At 45.1% G+C, this 9151-nt stretch overlaps 1 long non-coding RNA gene across 1 annotated transcript; it reads right to left on the bottom strand.

Annotated features, from left to right (window-relative positions):
• Positions 1 to 224: 224 nt before the first annotated feature.
• LOC121110375 lies at positions 225 to 4456 on the bottom strand. The gene is made up of 3 exons (XR_005858274.2): positions 4394 to 4456; positions 2471 to 2719; positions 225 to 1941 (listed from the first exon to the last, which is right to left on the bottom strand). It is a non-coding gene; the product is annotated as an uncharacterized LOC121110375 (long non-coding RNA).
• Positions 4457 to 9151: the final 4695 nt, after the last annotated feature.

Here is a 9151-nt window from a genome sequence, read left to right as displayed (position 1 = left end):
AGTGCCCACTCAGAGGTGATATGAACCCAGCAGCCTAACCAACCCAACAAACTTAGTGGGTCTCCTGCCTCACAAGCCCTCTTTTGTTTCTCCTCCTGACTCAGCAAAGCCATGGTCTTCTGGATGTTCTGTGTCAGCACTTCACAGAGTGACACTAGTCCCATCTGCAGCAGGGAAATCATCTAAATGAGTAGAACTTGGGAGCACCAGTGTTTGCAGAACCACACTTAGTGCTTTATAGTGCTGCTCCATTTCCACTTCATCTGTTGGGCAAGACTATGTCATCACATTTCAGAAGGGCATTTTTGTTTGAGTGTATCCTTCCCCCGAAAGCATAAATCAAAGGGACCTGAGCCACAAATTGTGTACATATTTAATGCAACATGTGAGAAATTTATTGGAAAAACAATGGCATGCTAGAAAATTCTATTATTCATCTTCACCAAAAAGTCAGCACTGCTGGCAGTGTTCCCAATAACAGACCACAAAGCCAACAGGCTACCTGTTGTACAAATACAGTAAGAAAGAACTGTCCTGCCCAGTAGGATTTTCACTTATGTCAGGAACAGGGAGATACAGAGAGAGAAACAAGGAAGCATGATGCCGTTTATTTGGAGTATTGACAAATATTCTGTATGGACAAACTTCTCTGAACGGCATGAGGGAACTGAGGGATGGAGACAGATTGTGATGATAAAGAAACTTGTACAGATCCCACGTGGGGGATCAGATCCCACCAGGACAGTGGGTAGAAGAAGGGATATTTCCATCTGCCTTAGGAGATACTTCTACGTTCTTAAAAACTCCAGTGAACCCAGGAGATTTGGGGTTTGTGTACGTCACTGCTTTTGGCTGTTTTTCTGTTTTTCTTTTGCCAGACCTTTGATGGAGAGCAGTCTTGAATCCTCCTGTTCCCCCAGAATAGCTGAGTTGGATCTGGACTACTTTTTTCAGTACACACAGAGCTCAGTTTTTACCAGAAAGGAAGGAAGGTCTTGTGGGTGAGATCACAGGAATAGCACTCAGCTTGAACCATCTCTAGCTCAATACCACACTAACAGAGATATGGTTGCCACACCTAAGCTAGAGAGTGTTCCATCAGATCAGAGGCTGAGCACAGGACAAGCAGGGTCAGCTCATCCACTAACATTGACCCTTCCTCTGCGGCTTCACAACATATGCTCATGTTAGGGACTGTAACACTGGTGAACGAGCCAACAAGCTTCAAAAGGCTTTTTGGGACAGTGAATCATTGCCATTCACAGCAATGGAGTGCAGTCCTGAAGCAGTCCTGTATGATAAAAGTCAGCTGTTGGTAGCTGTCCTTGTCTTGGGTAAGTCCAGTTGTGTACCACGATGAAGGCTGTACTGGCTGGGAGATGCACACTTGTCAGTGCTCTAGCAGTGCTTGCCATGGATGCTCACATGTTTGTTGATCAATATTGCATGTGAGACCAGTGAAGGCAGGGAGTTCTTCTCTTAGGTGGGGTTCAGGAGCCATCGACACTGCAGGCAATCCTAGAGGCCCATTGGATGGGTATACAGCAGTCTCATCATCCATGTGCCCTGGCAACTATCTTTCTGGGCTGATGACCCAGACAGATCTCCCAAGGAGAGAGCTGTACAGATTTTTGGCTATGGTGAGCTCAGGAATCCAGAGGTCACCCACGGTACTGAGGAAGGTGAAAAGTGTCATGGGTGCTGGTGTGCTCAACTTGATGATCTTTTCGAACAGCCAACAAGGCTGAGAGAGGAAGTCACCAGGCTGAGATGTTTTCAGCAGTCTGAGAGAGAGTCTGACGTCTGGCATTGTGTGGTGGCACAGGCAGACAGACAGCCCTGTCTTGGGCTCCAGCCAGGGGACCTTCATCTCTGCTAGGGCAAAAAGAGAAGACTTCCCCCTTGCTCCTGAAGTCCCATTCACCAATTAGATTTCAAACTCTGGTGTGGGGGAGAAAAGAAGGTATGGATAGCAACTCAGAAGCAGAAGGGGGTGATCACATTAAAAATGTCCAGCCAAGGATCTGCTAACTTTTCTCTCTAAAGTACAATCAACCTTGGGGGGAGGGGAAGGGAATCAGAGACAAATTCAAATTCAAATTTAGCTTATAAATTCTTGTCTAGAAAAGACTGAGAATTGCCTTGACTGCTGATGTCATTTTGCTTGAGCCGTCAAGCTGAACCTGAACTATGTTCCCAGCTCTGAAAGGCCAGTGCATTATCTGCTGAGCTACCCATCCTATTGGAAAATATTCTCCATGATCCTGCAAAAGAAAAGCAAAAAACAGGCTGCTCTGGGCACAAAGCCAAATCTGAATACAGCAAGCACAAACCAGGGAAGTGCTGCACCAGAGTTTGGCAACCGTGAGCAGTCACTAATGGTTGCAACCTAGCCCTCACTCACAAAGTCTTCATGCTGACAGGCTCTGGTATGCTCACTTGTTTGTAAGCTGCAGGTACATTTACTTACCAGTGTCACTGCATTCCTCCTGGAAAGGAAGGCAGAACTGGAGAATATTAGCCCTCGGTAGATCAGAAGCATTTGCAAAGAGATTCTTTTGAAATGCAAGGCACCATCATGTTTATTCTTTTATCCTCTGTCCCTGTGCATTGAAAGCACCTTTGTTTTTAAAGAATATGTATGGACAGCAGCCAGTCACTCAGGGTGAGACTTTCTTCAGTCTTGTTCTTTGTTTTGAACTCTGGTCACTGAGGTCATCTGTGAAAGGAATACAAGAAGCAAGCAGAGCTGTTTCATAGATTTAATAATAGAAGCTTCCTCTTAGTTATGTTCAGCTATTCTTCAAGAACATAACCCACGTGAGGATCCATCATGGTGTGGATCTGTTGCTACTTTGACCGAAATGATTTATTGTTTCTTTCCTTAACAAAGCAAGGCAATATTTATCGCTCTTCATCTACATGCAAGGGGGAAATCTACATGAACCCCCCAAGGTCACAGAAAAATGTGCCTGTGCTCAGCTGTGTTATATTGCAAACAAACTGCTACAGCCTGGATACTTTGGTTACCGGCTAGTAGTGCTGCCTCTAACAGCAGGAGGAGATACCCTCTTGAAGGTCACGCAACTATACCGTATGGGATTTGTTTATCACGGAAAGACTGTCATGAAAAAGTAAATGAGGTACACAGTGCTGGAAGAGAGCCCACCAGCACCACCAAAGACAGGAAGGAGAGATTTTTTTTGGATCCACGAATGAAGAGCAAGACATACATGAAAAGAGGAGGAGCTGTTCATGTCTTAGAGAACTGCAGTGCTATTCCCTTGCTTTGTACAGAATTGGTCGTATTTACATTCATACAGCACAGATGCCCCAGGGGGCTTTCAAATCATGCACAATACTGCATATTGCGTATCGAGAAACCGAGGAGCTGAAGTCAAAGTGCATGCAGCAGCTACCCCGATTCGCAGAAAAGGATGTTTGTTCAGCATCCTTCCAAGTAACCCCCTATTTTTATAAGAAGTACTATGTGCTACATGCTTCAGCTGCTTCTGCATAGCAAACTGCTTGACTTATCAGTTTCAGAATAGTTGAAGGCAGTATCGGTTTTGCCTAGATTTACATCTACAGCCCCAGAGTATAGAGATAAAACAAGCTGGTGGTTAGACCACCAGGCCAATACTCTTGCCCTCTTATGAAGGTTATTGGCTCTTTCACCGTTTAGACATTGCATGAAGGGGACAAGCTGGAGCTAGTTCAGAGATCACTCAAATGCACGTTAGCAAACAGCGAGTGTCATCACTGAAGCCTTAGTTGTACGTTCCTTGTTCACACCAAAGGAGCAGCGTGGCTTGCCATGTGATGTGGGGTGCTTCCCAGCTACCCATGCTTGGATTAGGAGGGAGTTTGTATCTAGAAGAGCGAATACTTTCTAAGACTTAGTGACTTAGCATTTGTCAGCGTTTACCCCCAGCAAGATTTTTGCTACTCACTGCAGTATAATTCTTAACTTTAGGAGTCACCCCAAATTACTCCCTTGAAGTATGATTCCCATGGGGAGCATCTTCACATACTACTTTTTATGTGGAAGGCAGAAGCCAAAGTCCACAGCTTCCTGCCCGTGAATAAGTGATCCTGTGGCTGCCTAAGGCAGGCTTTGTTTCCTCAGTCTCAGTGTCCTCTCCGAGCGGTGGGAGCTGTAGGCACTCAGCATCTACAAACATGGATTTAGGAGTCTAACCTTTATTCCCCACAATCAATCACTCCAACGCAGCCTCGGTGTCCAAAGAATTAGATGGAGGGGCATATAACAAGTAGGAATCAGGCTTCTGTGGGCTGTGGCTCCTACTGTGTGGCACATAAATGTCTCATCAGCAATGCATAAAACTGATTTAGACATTTGGAGAAAAAGAGAGCAGTTTGAAACTATCACCTTCTGCTTGCCAAGCTGGGCCAGCGCAGCTCTGGTGCCCAGCCTGCCGCCGCTCCATCAGCCACCACACGCACGCGCTGCCTGCAAAAGGAACTCCTTCCAAGAGAAGGAAGGAGCCACTTCTTTGTCGTCAACAAAAGGCAGAGTGTCTGTTCAAAAATAAAAGGCGTCACAAGACAAACAAAATGATTCATTGGGATTTTAGGACTCACCTCTAAACACAGCAGGAGGGGAAGAGCTTGCCGTTACCCATTCTGGCTGCAGAATGGGATCAGCCAAGAGAAAGTGTGTTCCCACAGTAGACAGTTTGGGCTTGTTTTGTCAGACACTGAGGTTCAAATGACCTTTCTTTTTTGGCACAAGGATTTTGGCAGCCTAGAGAGCACTGGTGCTAAATAACAGTAACACCAGCTTTTCCCTGGTACCACATACAGTAAACAATGCCAACAGTGTTTCAGGGACTTGGTGAGGCTGAGTTGCCGATTGGGATACACAGGCGGATCAAACTGTGGTTAGCAAATGAATAGCTCCTATTTAAGTGTAATCTCCACCATGGTGTGGGACGCAGACATACGTGTGAGAGCAACTCCTTTTGTGAAAAGATTTCTCACCTTTGTTGTCTCCGTGCTCTGCTTCTTCAAGTACCTTCTTGGATATCATTTCTGCAGCTAATGAGTTGTGTAGCGAAGATATCCAGTCACAAAAAAAAAAAAAACAAGTATTGCAAAGTGGATATTAACAGCATTAACGGCTGCAGGAAAAGCAAACATCATCCTGAGCCACGCATCTGATATCTGGAGTTATCTTTTAGTTCAGATTCGGTTTGTCACTGCCATGTCAGCTTTTTGTTTAACAACTTTTGAATTCATGCGATTTCAACTCATTTTGCCAGAGGGATAGGGATGTTTTATACATCACTGTCCGACAAGATTCCTGAAAGACCAGCTACAGAAGGAGCCTGCCACTTTCCACTCCACTCCACCTGTGGAGTCTCTCAGCCATTATTAGACGTCAAAGAATCCAAACAGCGACTCAGCCATTGCCCACAGGAAACCAGGTCTGGTGACTCCTTTGCTCACAGGACCCGGTCACTATTTTATTGCACATTTGCACTACCAAGAGGCTTCAGCCAAGAACAAAATTGCACGGTGTCAGCCATCACATAGATGTGTGGTGAGAAGAAATGTTTGGAGTGAAATTCTTATTCACACAGTTAAAAAAAAAAAGAACAAAAACCTGCACATTTTACAGTTGGAGATCTTCCATACCTGCAAGTGAACTGCAGTACCAGGATCTCCCATTGCACAACTCCAAGCCCAGGAAGCTACAAGTTCTTCATTCTTCCTGCTTCAGAGCTGGCTTGTCTGTGTCATGCTGAACTGCACTCCACTCTAAAAGAGTGGGCATGCAGGTACCTAGAGCTCCCTTCAGTTCCTACTGGGAAAATACTGTTTAGAAGGCCAAAGCTATAAAAAGCAAATGAATACATTGCAGCTGGGGAAAAAAAGGATCCAAACAAGATAAGTGGAATTATGCCTTTTGATCAGCTTAGCTTTAGATTCATTCTGGACAGCAAGGACAGAGGCTTTGCTAGGAACACTCAAAGCCACAGGAAAGGTATGGCATGGCTAGGTATCACCTGAAAATGCTTTACTTATTTCCTAACAGCACAGTTCCTCTAAATGCAGCAGCAAGTTTACTTCCTTTTGACTGTTCTTCCTTCTCCTAAATTTCAAATTGACCTCCAAGTCCACCTGCCCACGCCACCCTTCCAACTAAAAGACACCTTTCTAGTGAATTGGTTCACGTGTTTTTACAGCATTTAAATGAATCCAAGTGGGAGTTTTCAAAGTGGGAGCTTAAGGTGGAAAGTCAACACCTCATTTCTTTTCAGAACCTTTGAAGATCCCATCTGAAGGGCCTTGAGGGTTTTAAAAATTGGAAAAAAAAAACCAAAAAAACTGTAAATATCCTCCCTCAGGTCTACACCCAACAAAGCTGGACTAGAAGGCAATACTTTTTCAATACTTGATTCCTTGAATGAGTTTAGGAAGCTGTCAGAGGGCATGAAGATAGCTGCACTCTGCAGGTGAGATTATGTCCTTTCACATAAAGTTTCTACCTGGCAGAAGGATCACCAGCTTGTACTTTTGCAGTGTGGTGTTTGCTTTATAGCCTACTGAGCCAGCCCTGGAGACATGGAGCCATAAGGAGACCACTGTGACTTCTTCCATCATCCCACCACATACTTGACCCATCTTTGTGACCAGCGCCAATTAGCTTGGCATCAGCAGTTGGAAAGGAGGTCTGCCCTTCCAGGTAAATGTAGTCATTGCCCTCTCCAGTGCTGACCACTGCTAGATCAGAGCTAGTGCTCTAAGCCAGGTCATACTGCCAGGCAAAGGTGACCCCCTCACACCTCCTCCAGGGATGCTGCTGCCTGCAGAGGTACTTGCACATTTGGGTCTTCTGTGGGGCTTGGCAGCAGGAGATGTTGGTGCATTTGCTAGTGGTTTGTGGCTGGGCAGCCAGCCTTGTAATGCATTTTGGGCTGGAAACCTATAAAAGAAAGGATTCCTTTTGACACATGGACTTCTCCCATTCCAAATTAAGAACAGAGGAGCAGAGCCAAGCATGAGACCTTGTTTGTCCAGTGTATGTCTCTGGCATGGGAAAATGCAGGGGTGAGGAATACATCACCACATTCTGCTTTCCACACAGAGATTTGATGTAAAAGGTCTTTTTGGATGTAAAGCTTCTTTTCAAATGGCTCTGAAATACAGTGAGGCATATCACAAAGCATCTGTCTTCCTCTCAATGTCAATGTTATTTGTTTCTCACAGAAAGTACATCTGTATACTACTACTTTTGACCTGTGCAACTATAACAAATACTGCCTTAACCTCCTGGCAGCAAAAGAAGAAAAGATAAGATTGAGTCAAGAAAAAAACTCAGATAGGATCAAACCCTACTATATTCTGTATAACTTCTACTCCGTATAAGGAGCACATCTTGCAGTATTAAACCATTGCTCCTTTTCACAATATGAAATTATTTTTCTGAGAAGAGGTGGATGCTGGGCATTTTTTATTATCTGGCCATAGATAATCTTTCTGCCTATCTTTCTGTCTGTCTAACACTGATCTCTGTGTTACTATTCTTATATGACTGGTCATATCTCACCACTGATAACATATATAATGTGTCAAATATAGATAGCAACTTCTAACTCCTCAGAAAGGTCAGAGCACCACTTGCACTTCATTGGTTAGGAACACCAATTCCTCTCTGCGGATATGGCTGTCATGAGGCAGAGCAGTGAATTGAGCATCCAGTACTGTCAGAACCATCAGTAGGGATCTGCAGGGAGTTAAATGAAACAAAATAACTGTATATTTTCCTATTTGTCTGACATAATATGGAAAAAAAAAAAAGACCAGAGGCTGTCTGCTGGACCAGGCAGAGCATGGTTCAACACAGCTAAGAACAGGTCACCAGAAGTGGAAATGTCATTTGTACTCAGAAATGGAAATTTTAAGAGTTGTCCCTTGCTTACCTGTGGTGCAGGCACAGTGTGTCCTCATAGAAGTCAGTGGCACAGTTCCTATTTGCTGTGTCTAATCCAGCCCTTGAAGTGGATGCTCACTTTGGCCTGGCATCTCATGGGAGCAGACTGAGCACCCAGGAAGCTGCTGCTCTACTGCAACCCTCTTGAAGTCGCAGCTGTGACACATCTGTGGGGCAGGAGAAATGAGGCACGAGGTTTCCCACTAACCAAAGTGGGGTATAGGAAGACAGATGAGTTGAGAACACAAGCAACCCAAACTCCAAGACCAAAGGGGTGCTGGAGGTAGCCTGATCATGTCCCCAGACCTTGATGTTAAGCCATAGTCCCTCAAAAAACCCAGACAACCCTTCAACATTTTTTCCACTAGATCTGATCACTAACGTCTCTGCTCTCTCCCTGAGCCATGTCTCCCTGGTCATGCCATCCAAACCCTGCCTGATCCTTCCTGCACCTTTTTCCACACAGTCCTGTGCCCATCTCCTAGACTTTGTGTCCCCCAGAAGTGAGAGCCCCAGCTTTCTCCTTCAGGCTCTGCCCAAGAGAAACTGCTGCTGCAAGTGGTGCTCTGAAACTGGAACAGACAACAGCCGGAGCTCCTTTCTGCTTCTGCACTCCTGGGATGAAAGGCCCAATTTTCAGATCTGGACAGTGAAGCTCAGCACCCTGGCCTGCGGCACATCCCCGAGCCTCTTTTCGATTAGTAAAACAGGTATTTAGGGGCCAGTGCACTCACGTTTAGGCACAGCGATTTGGCTCCTAAGATTTGTCCTGGTTTGAAAACTGGGTCAACTGTTAGTTTCTCCTCTGATCTGTTCCTTCACAGAGCTAGCAGTCAGCAAAAACTGGTTTTCTAATCTGAGACAAGCTCCCACAGATTGACGTGCCGGAGCACTGGAGGAGAACTGGGCAGAAAAAGCATGCAGTGACTTAGGGAAAGTTTAGCCTGGTTGGGATCTCAGCAGTGTTTGCAGAGCTACATCCTGAGCAGTAGGATCATTCTCCCAGCAAACAGAGAGATCTGATGTGTCTTCATTCCTTGAAAGATTTCTATAACTCTGGGTAAATAATGTCGTGAGAAGAGTCAAGAGGCAAAACCTGCAGCTTTCAGTTAACAGATTCTCAGGTAAAATACAGCTGGAAAGATTGAACAAGCAAGGTTTGTGGAGTATGCCACAGGCTGAGTAGATACT

The sequence above is a fragment of the Gallus gallus genome, chromosome 3 (assembly GCF_016699485.2).
Source record: "Gallus gallus isolate bGalGal1 chromosome 3, bGalGal1.mat.broiler.GRCg7b, whole genome shotgun sequence".
In the NCBI taxonomy this organism is placed as follows: Eukaryota; Metazoa; Chordata; class Aves; order Galliformes; family Phasianidae; genus Gallus; species Gallus gallus.
This window is presented reverse-complemented; position numbering and strand designations above follow the sequence as displayed.